The sequence below is a fragment of the Coturnix japonica genome, chromosome 20 (assembly GCF_001577835.2).
Source record: "Coturnix japonica isolate 7356 chromosome 20, Coturnix japonica 2.1, whole genome shotgun sequence".
Lineage (NCBI taxonomy): Eukaryota > Metazoa > Chordata > Aves > Galliformes > Phasianidae > Coturnix > Coturnix japonica.
The window spans coordinates 5,267,059-5,281,819 of NC_029535.1; the positions used below are offsets into that span (position 1 = coordinate 5,267,059).

Sequence of the window (14,761 nt, forward strand, 5' to 3'; positions counted from 1 at the left end):
TGCCAGTGGTCAAATATAGATGAGTATTTTAACCCCTTGCTTTCAGTGAACTTCAGGGAAGGAAATATGACATAAAGCACATTAATAACTCTTCCCCCATTTCTATCAACAAGTTAAACTGTGACTCAACAGCAGCACGAAGAGTCTGCCGGCAATGCCCCAATCTGCCTTCACTTTTAATATAGCACCCACTCCAATGATGCATTTTGTTCTGAGTGGCACAGATGGTCCACTGCTTTATGCTTCTCCGCAGGCCATCCTCCAATATTAAAGATGCCTGATTTGTAGTGGTTCTCATGAGAATTAGGTACGCCTCCTATTTTCTCCCAGATTACATATATGAACTTGACTGGTCTGGCCACTCCTGTTTTACATTTAGGGAAGTGCTATCAGAAATGCATCAAACATTCTGCAGCTGGGTCATCTAGCTGAGCTTCATCAAGCCTACAACTTCCGAGCAGGCTGCAGTATAGAAAGTCTGGTCCTCTTATTTTCTGTGGTTTACGGTTGAGTTTAACAAGTCCCTGATTCCCTTCATAGCCTGAATTAGATACAGCTGCCTCTTTTTGTTCTTAACTCCTGCTAGTATGGGGAATAAGAATAGTGCCAAACTCAGTTCTCCTGTGTGGCAGCGCAGAACATTACACTAAGTTACATCATAAAAGTCGAAGATTTTAGTGCATTTACTCTATTTATAAAAGAACAGAGACAAGTTCTGCTCCCAAGTAACTTTAACACCAAGGAAGGACAACTTCTTTTTAATACTGCCCTCAGTAATTATTGTCAGTTCCACTGCAGCACAGGCAGGATGCACAAGGATGACTGATGTCAGTCCTATCCCCAGATGGTGTTTTTTGTCAAGCTATTGATTAGTATTGCTTGGCACAGATGTAACATCCCTGTGTGTCAACCCAGTAGCTGATAGCAGCCAGCACACAGTGCAGCTCCAAACCTTGCTAATACCAGCCACACACCCATCCTGTGCACAAAGCTAGTGCAACTTTACTTAAGTTAAACAATTATGTTAGGTCAATATAATCAAGAGTACTCCTGTTGTAATAGAAAAAGCACAAAGATATCAAATTAATTCATATATTAAATACGTAAGATAATCCTGCTTTAAGACTATTTCTACAAAGCTGTTGCCTAGTTTTGCTTACACTAACTGATCTTTTTCTTTCTTACGTGCGCTGCAAAGCACTAAGTACAGAATTGGTATGGCAGCCACGATAGAACAGGGTAACAGCATGAAAGGCATGAAGTGGAACTGCACAGTAAGGGAAAGCAGGTTAGCAACAAGCAACACACACCTGCTCCACATCCAGCTGGAGCCAAGACCAGGTGCATTATTTCAGCACACTTAGGTGTGCCATTTGTCCACTGTTTAAAGTCATTGAAATACATGGTGGCGGATCCATTCCCTAGCAACCAACCCAATTAAAACCACTTTGCCAGTTAAATGGATTCAGCCGCACTGCTGTTCTCTTAACTCTCGAGTTGCTCCTATACATGCCAGGTTTGGTTCTGACATTACCTTTTCACTGAAGCTGTCAGCCATCATTGGAAACCATTACACTTTGTTTATAAGACATAAAAACAGCTTTATTTGTGAACTGGGAGGATTTCTCTTGGTAATCCAACCAGGTCCTCAGGAGAAGGTTGAAATCGTCATTCATCTTGTAATCTAACATGACGTATCTTCTGTGCTTTGGCACTTCCTTTTTTCTTTTCATTTTCCCCCCAGCCAGTCAGACGTTTAAGTCCAGCTAAGCGTGGCTCTCAATGAAAACAGTTGTGCTGATTTACCCTATCCTAACTGTGGCTCCATTATTTTCCTTCACGAGCAACCAACACTTATACAGAAATCAGGAACACACCTTTCAGACTTATCAGGGCACTGGATTACCATGCAGATGAATTCTCCTGAATTGTTTTCCTTATGCTGGTGAACTCAATACCAAAGCTAAATATTTATCAAAGGGAAGCCTACGTTCATTGTGGAATCCCTTCCTTATTATGCAACTTCCTTTCAACTAACACTGAATTACAGTTCAGTTATAGTTTTCCTTAGAACTTTATTAAAAAAAAAAAAGAAAAAAAAAAGTTAAAAATACTCAATAAACTCCTCACATCTCCATTCTATTCTTCCTATTCACCACTTGCATATTTTTACTACAGGTTTCCCGTTAAGTCACAACATTCATAAGCCTTCAGGTAGGTTGCACTGCTAATTGGATCCCCAAAACCCACAGTAACAAACATGTTTTTCTGCACTACATGCAGATAACAGCCCAACAACAACTTCTAAGAGACTAAGAATGACTCCCCTATTATACCTATTAACCTCACGTCTTTATAAACCATAAAGACACACTGATTTTAAAGATAGTTACATTAACTTGTGTTACATACAATAAAAACCACAGACTTACCAGAAGGGAATGAATACAAGAACATTAAGACAGAAAAGGTAGACAAGAACACTTAACAGACACATTCTATCAACTAAACACTTTTTTTTTTTTTTTTGCTACATATAGAAACAAACCCTGCTACATATAGAAACAAACATACATCCGTTAACACATACAGACGTTCAGCTGCACGCGTTCCCCGGATGCACGCGATGATTTATGAAACGGGAGGCTAAGTGCTCCAGCATCACTTATCTGCCAACTCTTCTCCTCGCGACCACCGCCCGCCTCGGGTTGAGCTGCCGATGTCCGCACCGAGCGCCCTCCGCGCCGCACCGGGCTGGGGCTGAAGGGCGGCGGCGCAGCGGGAAGCAACGCGAGGAGCTCCCAAAGGCACGGCCGCACCGCATCGCCCCCGTCTGCCTTCCCAGCCCTTTTTCTCCGAACGCCCCACACAACTTCCAGCCCCCGCTGCACGAGTCCCTCCGCCTCGGCTCCCCGCCCGGTTCGGCCTCCGGAGCCGCAGACGCGGGGCACCGCCGCCCCCTCCCCCGCCGCGCACTCACCGCGGAGATGGAGCTCAGCCTCGCCGTGCCGCCGCGCTGCCAGGCCGCCCGCGGAGCGCCGCGAAGGAGAAGCGCATCCTCGGGCAGCGACCGAAGCTCTAGAGCGAGCGCCGGGAGGAAGCGCTCGGGCGGGTGCTCCGCTCCACCCGCCCCGTCCTTCTTCCTCTCCCTTCTCCCTTCCCCGTTTAAAAACTTCATTTACCTCGAAGATCCTCCTCCCAGCATTGACGCAACGCCCCGGCGGCGCGCAGAGGAAACCTGTTCCTCCGGCCGCAACTCGCCCCGAGCCCGGCGGCAGCTCCGCGGGCTGTGGCTGCTCAGCGGGGCCAGGCCCCCACCGGGGGAAGGGTGCGCAGAGAGTATACCGGGCACACGGAGCGCTCCGGGGGGCGAGAGGGGGAATGAATGGCCCCTCGTGGGCCGTGGTCATCTCGTGAGCGGCCCGGGGGGCACACGAGGAGACCTCGAGCACTGCCCCCTGCCCTGGTACAGCAGCTCATTACAGTCGTGCAGGGGAAATTAAGGGACACAATGCTTATTAGTAACTGAGAAAAGCTTAGCCGAGCTCCTCGAGGCGGTGACTTGGAACAAAATCCATCATACAACGAAAAGTAACGGTGTTCAAATAAATACCTAAATACAGTTTACCTCCAGTGGATTCTTTCAGAATGCCTAAGAACAGCTTTCAAAGGTACTGATTTAATAGTACTTTACAAAAAGCACGATTTTCTTCAAACCTTGCACTGTGTGACAATGTCACACTGGGCTTACACTTTACTACTGTATCTAATACAGAATTACACACATCACAAATTCCTTGATTTCGAGCTTCCATCTTTTCAACTATGAAGTTTCAAGCATACATCTAATAATTAAGAAAATTAATGCTGCCATTTTTATCATTAAATGATGCTACAGTGAAAATGGTGTTACATGGTGGACTATGGACAGGACAGCTTTTCTGTGCAAGAACATCACTGGAAGAAAAGCAGTGACTGAGCAGAAAAGGAAGATCGCATCACTTTGCTATTTGAAGCCCAAAGCAGGATGGAAATATGACAGTTCCTGTGAACTCCTAAGGAAAATGACCAGCTGTAGTTTCAAGGAAAAAAGTCAGCACAGGAGAGATGTGTAGGAAGAACTATAATTGTTTGAGAAGTAAATATTTTGAAAAGCCGCACAGGATATATTAGAAAAAACAATGAAAATGTACTCGTTTAATTTATGATTTATTTGGATTTTAGCCTGAAAACAAACATTGCTTCCAATGACCCAATTCTGACTTCGCTGTAAAAGGCTAATCGTCCTGACCCTTTTTCATTAGGCCACATTCTTCACTACATTCAGTGTGACCCTGGATGAGCTCAAATGAAGCAGCACAGATCCCCCATACAGCTGCAGCACAGCGGGGGAACCTGCCAGCTGTGCTCAGGAACCACCAGCACAAGAGGAGCAATTTCTGTCAGTACAACTGCATCCACACTAGGGGCTGCAAGGGTACAGCTGTGTCAGTGCAAGTACACCACCACTCCTGAACAGCGAGTCACACTAATGCTGAAGGTGCATGTAAAACAGGGGCTACGTGTTGCTGACATTTTGGTAAGATTGTTATATCGCTTTCTGAGATAGCATTTGACCTTTCAGTAGTGACTTCCATCTCCTGATAAAACAATTCGCAGCCAATTAAGTTTTACAACACACCTGTGAGCTATACTGTTCCATTTCCACATATTTTAGACACAAACTTGAGTTGGATAAGACAGATGAGTCACACAGAGCCAAAAAGACATTCAGCAGCGAGGTCAGGAACAGAAACCAGGAAACTCCGCATTCCTCTGTCCCAACCACAGGCCAACAGTGTGCAATCTCCAATGCACAGACCCTACAGACCAGCTCTAGAAGGACTGAAAGCAGTAAATACCAAGTGAGAAGGAAGTTTGCTGCACAAAGTTTGCTATGCAGTGATCCACACACTACACAAGAGAAGGAAGCATACAGGCTCCCTTTTTAAAGGGATTTTTGTTTGTAAGGAACACATGACCTAATAAAGTTTCATTGTGAACTTTCTTCAACAAGCTACAATCAACAAAGACACTAAAATGTGCATTAGTGACAGTGGTGTAGCAATCTAAATTTGATTTAGCATCAGTGGAAAATCTGTCGCAGCAGATCATTCATTTCAACAAAAGGGTAAATTCACCTCGCAGTCAGTGCATGTAATTTCCATTAATGTTAATGGCAGTTATGCAAGTGCATTAAGAGGATAATGTACCCCCTGGTTTGTGACAACCCTGCAAAGTGAAAGGTGCTTCCTCTTCAAGAGAATGGAGTTTCCAGCTCATGCATTTCAAAATAACTTCTTTTGGCACTGTTACAAACAGGATAGATAACTATTATATGTACTTGGAGAACAGTTTCCAAAGTTACAGCAGTTTAGCAATTTTAGCTCATTTTCCTAGTGCCAAAAATTCAAAGGATAGAGGCACATTTAAAACACTGTGGCTTATTTGAAGTCTCAGGCAACAAAATCACGTGAAATCACCAGTAAAACAAGAAGGCCTGAAAGACCACTGGTGCAAGGGGGAAGGAAAGATATAGGTCGATACTTCTGAAATGAAATAAATCCTCTTCATTCACTAACTGTAAAAGAATTCTGTCTATATTTAGACAATCACACACACACACACACACTATCAGGAGCCCAAGAGCTAAAATGAAGAAGGAAGACTATTTCTTTAACTCCCAGTTTTCTCACTGAACACCACCAAATAAATTGGAGTGAGCTCTCTCATAGCATGTCATTTAAACATATTGGAGTTGTTTTATTGTACCTGAAAACAACAAATATTGCCAATTATGCAAGTAATTACTCTGTAAAATCCCTGGATATACCACTGAAATTAGGAGGAAACAGATGTGCAGACGTTTCTTTGAATACCATCACACATCTATCCGCATTGTTAGGCAACAATTCCTCTCAAAATCAAAACTGCAGTTTCCCTGCACACATTTGAAGTAGCACAGCACAGAAAAAGACACTGAACAACTCATGTTAGAATGTTTACTGATCTCTGGAATTGGGCACCATTTTGACCCAGCTGGCAGATAGTGTGGATTCATACTGTCACCTTCCCATTAGCTCAGGGACAACAGCCCATAGCCAAGGGTGGAGAAAGCAAGCATGGGCAACTGTCCACCCATCACAGAGCTCTGGGAACAGGAAGGAGCACATCTAGAAACTCTGGGAAATGACAGGATAGTCAGAGAGAGTTCAGTAATCTAAAAACAAAAACAAAAACTCCAAACAAACCAACTCCATAAATGGAAGAAAAAGAACATGCTGCTTGAGACATCTCTTTCACTGTTGCCAAATACAATGCACTTTCAGAGCTCAAATATTGCTCTCTTCTCATGTTGCATGAGATAGAACAGCTGACTTGCACACTTCATTCAATGCTTTCCAACTTTTCTTGCTACCCTTGATTTTTGTAGTTATACATCGTATGTAAACCTCTCAAACCATTGGTCATTTTGATGTCTCTTCTCTTTTTTCCTGTTTTTCAATTCAGACACACATGTTAAGAGTCATCTTTAAAAGCTTAGAAAAAAGCCAGCAGCAGAATACAAGTCTGACATCACCTTCATTTTCTCAGGGTATCATACCACTGTAATCACACCATGGTTATACTATTTTCCAGATGCAGATATTATGTTATTAAAATTTCTTTAAACAATGCCATTTCAGCTGCATAAAATATGCACATATTGCTTCAAGAACAACTCAGAGTGCTATCAATAAGGCACAGTGCGAGACCCAAAGTTCAATATCATCAACCCATACGTTACATACATTTTGTATTGCAGACCCAGCTCGAAATAATGACGTGGGGGACTGCTCCATTCCTATCCTTTCGAAGTCAAGTTACACTACCTATACATATGCACTCAGGTTATAGAATAAAACAGTTAATATGTTTTAAGGTGCTACGAAAAAGGAAAAGGTAACACAGCCAACAAAAGCAAGGAGAAAGGAAAGTTTCATCTTGTTCTATCGATCCAAATGCTAAGTAGTGGATCTGTTCTTCTGCTCACTCCATCATGAAAATACAAATTTAGTATCCTGATAGGATTCAGTTATGGCTGTGAGTTCACAGAGTGAAGCAAAAATAATTTCTAGGCAATGATAAAATCAAATGATCTTAATCACAGCTCATGACAGTGGGTGCAACTTCTCTAGTGAAATCTGGAAGCAGTGAAGATGACTGGGAAGTTGTACCAATAACAAAAATAACATTTTAGTGCACTGATAGTTTACCTACATGGATATCAGACCCAAAGCTTCCAGTAAGCTAAACAGAAATTCATGGCAAACATTAGAATGATTCTGAACTGCACATACAAAATTAATGTGTGCTGAGCATTAATATTACTAATAAGCCTCAATGCATCTGAATATCAATACAAGTATGAACTGTTGTTGGTCACAAAGCTCCTATAACAAAGAAATGGTGAAAGAAAAACAACCCTACTTTTTCCCTATTTATAAATTACCCTTCCAACAGTTGTTCGTAAGCCAACAGTGATTTAATATTCTTTTTAATAAATAATTTTTCTTTTCATAAAGAATTCAGATGTGTTTTGTTTTAAACATCTTGATCTCATTTCCCTCGGTAGGCTTTCAGCATTTCAGTATGGTGTACAAGCTGCCTCTTACTTCGATGATGTAAATGTATGGATATGAAGCAATGGGATAAGAATAAGAAAGACTCATTCAGTTAACACTAAATTACCACTGCTCTCCTTGGCACACAACACTACATAACACAAGAAATGAAGTGCTTTCATTTGATTTTAGTAAAATTTTTTAAGAAGTCAACAGCCATTGTCCTTATTTCAATAGGCTTTTGTAAGAAAACAGTAAAGCACATAACAAAAATGTGCATTCCTGATCAGAAAGCATTACAACAGAGACATGACAAATCAACTGATACGAGATGGATAGAGCAGCAAGTCTTAACTTCATCTAACTGTGTTCATTCTTTTCTGTACATTTAATATTAGTAAAGGAACTCAGAAGGGTTTAGGAAATTATAATATGCATAAAACCAGTATCTCTAACAAGTATCATTATTTCTTTTTAAGAGAATAATGAATTTTAATAGTGAGCTTTATCTTTTGAAGGTGTTCTGCAGACGTGCCTTGAGGGTCAGAACTGATGCATCAGAAACAGAGTGGTTACTTTGTGAGAAACGTTCACTGAGCAGCCGTTGGCATGGCTCTCATTCACTGACCCACCTGCAATGATCAGCAGAGTTTCTCTGACTCAGTAATGCTCTAAATGTACTTTGCAACTTTTCCAATATTCATGCGTTCATATAATACCTGAATTATAAAAATATCATCTGATTTTTTTTTTTCCATGTTAGATATAATCAGCCTGAAATTTCTCTAAGTGCTAAAAATCAGTCTTCAGCTACCCTGTGTGTTCAGATTCTATGCAATTAGATTTCTCTTTCATATCTTCTTATATAAGCAGATAAAAGATAACCTGACTAGCATCCTGGACTTCTACCTAATTATCTTGGTTTAAACCTTACATTTTCTTTCTTTAACGCAAGTACCCATTTCAAGTCATTTATATCTATGTTTTCTTCATGTGTAGAGCATATTACAAAAATCCATCTGAGTCCCTTTGCTATTCAATACTGTCCTTTTGAATTATTATTTGTAATCATAATTTCTCCTTTCATTTGGGGAAAATAACATGTTCTTTTCTCTAGCTGCACAGGCAGCAGTCTATTTGTCATTAAAAAATAATAACTCAGCATTATGATAGGAGCCTTGCTGGTTACAACTACATTTTGGCAAAGAACAAATTAAGCCCAATTTGTTCCTCTTAACACCTATCTTCTCTGTTCGTTGAACTTAAGAGCTGCCCTATGATATCTGATCCCATATTCCTTAATTCTGGCAGAATTTTATCACTAAAATTAGTAGAAGCTATGTCTGTACTTTTATCACTACCAAGTCCTTGCATTACCAGTGGACAAGTTACAGGTCACATATTTTACACACTAAGCACAGTTTGCACATCTAACATGGGGCGAACTGACTTTTCAGAATCATTTAGCACCTAATGGAAACAGCTCTGAAAAATTTTGTACATTTCGTTAAGTCCTGAAATTGCAGTTGAACACTCGATGTATGTCAATACATGAACTAAAATGATTTTCTCCAATCCCAAAAGGCTCCAGCAGTGGTACTTCATAATCCCAAGGTAGACTGCCTCTTCCCAACACTTCTGGCTTGTATTTTTCTAAATGCACACAAGATTACAGAGCAAATTTTGTTCCGACTTCCAACAGTTTAACGCAAAGTAACTGAAATAGTCTAGTAAATTTTACCAAGAAGAAAGATTTTCAGTGAACAGAAAAGTATTTCACCAAAGATACTGTGACACACCTACTAAGTGAGAATCTACTAAAGATTCTCTCCCTGTTTTACAATTAAAAACCTATGCAAAAAAACATTTATTTTACTTGAAGTGTTCTTTAATATAGCCATCTACTTTATTAAAATTTAGAACAAAAAGCAGAAGTGCCCAATCTCTCAAAATATGGAGATACTTTCAACATTCATATTTGCAAAGAAGAATTGCAGCATTTGAAAAGTATTCCCAGATTTCAGTTGCTGAAACTTAACTCACGCAGAGAGAAACAACAGAAAAGCAATTCCTGAGTTACTGCTACAAACTGTCACATTTGAGCATGAGGAGCTCAGATAACACCTAACAACCAGCCATTTCCCACTGCACCTGGTTTTCTACAATCCAAATCCAACTTGTTTGGCTGACACCATAAAACAGGAAGCTGACATTGGAATGCTGCATTATCATATGGAAGGAAGTACAGTACAGATCTGAGGTTACCTGAAAATCTTTGGCCTTTTATAGATGAAAATATATAAGTTATAATCCCATTAGATTTTTACTTTAACTGGTTTAGCGTATTTTAGATTGCCTAATATATATAGCATAGGCTGCCATAGGCTGTCCAGAGAAGGAGTGGAAGCCCCAAACTTGGAGACATTCAAGTCAGGCTGTTCCAACTCTGACCAACCTCAGCTGGCTGTGGGTGTCCCTGTTGACTGCAGGGGAGTTGGACTGGATGATTTCCAAATGTCCCTTCCAACTCAAAGATTCTATGATTCTACTACAACTATCAAAAAGGAGTTTGTTCACTTTGATCCTGTAAGGACCCACAAGAAAACAAATTGAAGATCACTGCTCTGTATACAGAAAAAACATCATGTTCCAATTGAGTCCTTTTCAGCAGTGCTCAATTGAGGTCTCTGCTCTAGGAGATCAGGAGTAATATGTGTAAACAAAGCAGATATGTCTGTTGCAGAGTTGATAACAGCCACTGGTGTTAACTCACCAGATTTGCATCGCTTTATCAGATAGCACTCAATAACAAACCGCTGGGAGGATGCTTTGACACCATGTTACATGTACACTCCTCACAGCACTGAGGAACTTCTCAGTTGCTGTCAGGATCTGAAGTTAAAGAAACCACTGCTCATCAGTTTTTACTTTGAGATCAAATTTGAGTACCAGAGAAACCTGAAGGGCACGTTTTGACTTTTGAAAGCACTTATTTCTCAAATTTTCTTCAAGTAGAACTTTTCTTTTTCACCTTTTCTCCTAAACATCTTTGCAAGTTCTTATTCTTCACATACACCTTCAGTTGCGAGCATGTGTCTGACAAATGAGGAAGCAGAAGTCTCAAGCAGAGTGACAGGAAACTCTGCTGTGGGAGCCATTACTGCGTATATGCATCTATTCTATCAAACTTTACGATGGCCTGAATGGATCAAACACATAACAGAAGAGCCAACCTTAAGCCATCCTGTCAGTTCTGACATGTTCAAAAATGTTGTAGGGGTAACTTCATCCAAAAAGACTGTGCTAGATCATGAACAACAAAGATTTGGATTTACATTTCCAGATGATCCAGTACTGCACAGATCTAATCTTAATGATCATAAACACAATGTTTTGCATGAAAACGTTATTCTCCTTGCTTTATTAGTTACAGAATCTGAATGCTAGCATTTGCCTATCAGACCTTAATGTAAAGCAAAAGATGAGACTGAAACACTCAATTTAGCAAGCTGTGTTACAGAGCCAAGGCTCCTCAGACTGTTTTTGCAGTAGTAATCTCACAGAAAGCCTTTTCAAGTTTATAGCAGGTATTTCCTCAGTTTGCAGTATGCTGCCCCCTTTATCCCTTCCTGTTAAGTCTAAAGAAAATGAATGTAGTGAAAATATTCATTAGACCTGCCCCGGTGACTACAGAGATGAGCTAAAGTAAGTTAGAAGATTAGTTTCTTAGAAGCTTGATGAGTTTAATGGAAAGAAATGAAAGAAATAATTAAATGCTGTTGCAAACAGTCATTGCGTGGATATGGATACTAGTAACTGTAGCTGGAATTTAAACCACATAAGATGTAGGTGCTTTCGTTTTCACATGCACCAGTTCCCGATTATTCTCTTCTATAACAGCAATGTGATCCCAAACATTCTATTATCTTGGTGCTTTCTTCCCCACATCACTTTTACTGAAGTGGAGTGCATCATAAAATGGTCCAACTCCACTGGTCCCAGGCCACATAAGTGAAATTGCAGTTTATGTTTAGCAGCATTCTATAAGATGAGAATAATAATAATGTCTGTGGCATTTTTACAACCTGAAATATATTGCATTTAAAAATACTCTTACAGGTTGCTCTATGCCTGTATTTATATGAACTCCTGAATCGCTGAAATACTTTGCTCCCATCCTGAAGCATTAGCGTAAAGTTCAAGGATTACACAAATGATGGATATTTCCAGAGGCACATTAGCTGCATATAAAATCAATGCTGGTAGACAAAATGAAATTATACCACACAGCTGTAACAGAGTGCTGTAAGTTCTCTTGCTGACCTACAGCTCTAAAAATAAATGCCAACTTCCTTGAATAGCTTCACAGCAGTTCTTAAATTAGAGAGACTGAACTACAATAGACAAATTAAATACAGTATTGTACATTCCTCAAGTACAATTAAAATATGAACAGTTTCAAGCTCACATTTCCACATACTTCTATACATACAGATACTCAGACAATGCCACCACTCAAAGTTAAACATACTCCTACATGACAAAAGCTCACTCTCACTCCGTTTTGATCTCAGCAAAGAAATGGTTTGCAAAGTTTGGACACCACTGGCATGCATTTAGATCTACTAAATTTTAATAACTCCCTAAATCAACTGATTTGTCCTCAAAAGCTGGCAAGCCTTCTCCATCATACCTTCAACTTTATTAATGCTTCTCTTTCCCTTTTGTTATTTGTAATACACATGGGAACAGTCTTGTCACATCTAACCACAAAGATAAAGTCGATTATTAAGTAACTAGTTTTGAGGAACTGGATGAAGTCAGAGTGGGTGTCCTGGTAAGCATCCTCAAGCAGAAAGTGTTTGTTCCTCATAATTTTAAGTTATTATACTTGTATATGATACAGGCACCTTGATCTCTTGGACCCCTCAAATTTATTTAGAGTACAGTCAGAAGTAACAGAGAGTAAAGAGCAAATCTGCAAAGCACAACAACAGCATCAGTTTCAAGGTTGATTGCCACTAATACAAAATAAAGTCAATCTGCTTGAATCTCCCTCAAAAGCTTCTTTAAAAAATAGCCTTGTGGATGTCACCATAAAGGGAACTTCCATTTAGCTCATACTATTCCTCTTTATAACTATTTTTGTGCAATTTCCAGGTATTAAGTCATCTCTTTGCCAGGCAGAAGAGACTGGCACCTCCTTCTAAGCTTCCCCTACCATGGAAGTTGCAGAAAGCTGTATGACAGCTAAATCCAGCTAATACAACACAGGAAACAGTAGTGTGATTTTCCTCTTCACAGTTAGTGCTCTTCCTGAATTCAGTTAGTTGAAATAAAAATCAATAGGCATGATCAAAGACAAAAGGAAAAGGCTGAGAGGACAGACAGCATCAGAAATACACTCAATGTTTTCAGACTGCATAAAATGTAGCAAGAGAAAAATTAATGGCATAGTAAGCCATGGTCTTGGTTTACATCTCCTTGTGTTCCTGCCAGTATTTTTTCATACACCTCAACCATGGCAGAAAAAATTCTTCTCCATTCACCTGATGCAATCTTGCCGATTTAACAGTATCATACACTACCATCCAAATAAAGACTCCCCAAGCTCTTCAGTCAGCAGCATTTTTAAAGAAGCAATGTTACTGTCTAGAAGCTGTAAATAATATTCAGTGTCTTCATGAATAGCTTCAGGAACAAATGAGAAAAAAAGAGCAACCAATGGAATCTCAAAATTGTAAAGCTCTGGTCCCCAACAAAGCAACTGGAACATACAAGCAAATGTACAACAGTGATGAGGCTGAAGCTTTCAAGATTGAGAAGTACAAATTCAATCTTAGAAACCAGAGCTTTGCCCATTTCTTAGCCATGTAAAACACTTATTTAACAATCCTGGCATTCTTGTGACCGATCACTCTTACTCTCATTTTATCGATGGAATCAGTGTAAAAAGGCTCAAAATCACAGTTGAACCTGTTAGGAAGCAGCAGTACTTGACCTCAAAGTTCTTTGAGTCCTCAAGCACTCCACAGGGTACAAAATAATACATCTAATGTTACTTATTTCATTCTATACATGTACCCATATAAATGATGATATATGTGCAGTTAAAACATTCCTGACTCTGTTTTTGATATAACATTTCTCTGGTGAAAAAAAATAAATTAATTAAACCACACCTCCATTAAAAAAAAAAAAACTCCTATCAAAAATATTTCTTTAATAATAAAAAAAGCCCACCCAGTGAATATTTAAACAGAAACCAAGTACTGCATCGTATGCGCACTCCCCTACCCAAAGGTTAGAGGGCGAAGGGAAGATGGCAACTGTTACTTTTGTGATTTGGTGCACTGTGAGATTCAGAGACACTCTGACAGGAGCAGGGCAAGAATCAAACAGAAACAGAACAATTTCAGCATCTAAAAAAGCTGCTCCTCGATTTGTGCCCCCCTAGGGTCAGTAAAAATAATGGCTACCAGGTTTGCTGTATTCTGGGATAAGACAAATGATCTCATCTTTCCAAGACACTTGCTCTTGATTTCTAGACAAGACATAAATTTACAGTATACACAAAATTGGCGCAGTGTCTGTTAGCAGCACAAATCTCTTATCAGTTCTACTTCCCCTGATGTGCTCTCATCTTTACCTGTCAAAGCAAAGGCCTTGTCAGAACACCTTACCAAGCACTTATCCATTTTTAGTTAGGTACTTGCGTATTTTACTCTCTATATTTATTCTTCAGTTCTATTCTTCTTTTACTGCACACCACATTTGGTACCCTGCAAATATTAAATCTATAAACCTTTATCTTAGAAAAATGGAAGAAAAAGTTTTCTACACAGAATACACTTGGTATGATCACATCTTATTATCACATAATAATGAGGGCTGCAGAGCTTGATAAAGAAATTCAATTGTAACCAGGAATCTCCCCATCTAAACACATCAGATGTTTAAAAACAAGTCACCCTAATGTTTACGCACATATGCATCCCCCTCCGTAAAGACACAATGATTAAGTTATTATCAATTATATTCTATTATATATAAATACAATATTATAAACGTATTTTTCATTTATGCACTAAACATAATAGGGTTTAGCAAGGTCAACT

The 14,761-nt window shown here is 39.6% G+C and overlaps 1 protein-coding gene across 7 annotated transcripts in view; it reads right to left on the reverse strand.

The window, feature by feature from the left end:
• Positions 1-14,761, reverse strand: part of SULF2 (sulfatase 2) — a 140,468-nt gene that overhangs the window by 54,721 nt on the left and 70,986 nt on the right. Inside the window, exon 1 of one of the 7 annotated variants that reach the window (XM_015881537.2) lies at positions 2,981-3,093. The exons of 5 other annotated variants lie outside the window; for them this stretch is intronic. The gene's annotated coding sequence lies outside the window, so the exon portion shown is untranslated. Of the gene's footprint in view, positions 1-2,590; positions 2,702-2,980; positions 3,094-14,761 lie in introns of those variants that run through there. One more of the 7 variants, XM_015881538.2, reaches the window with a different exon arrangement.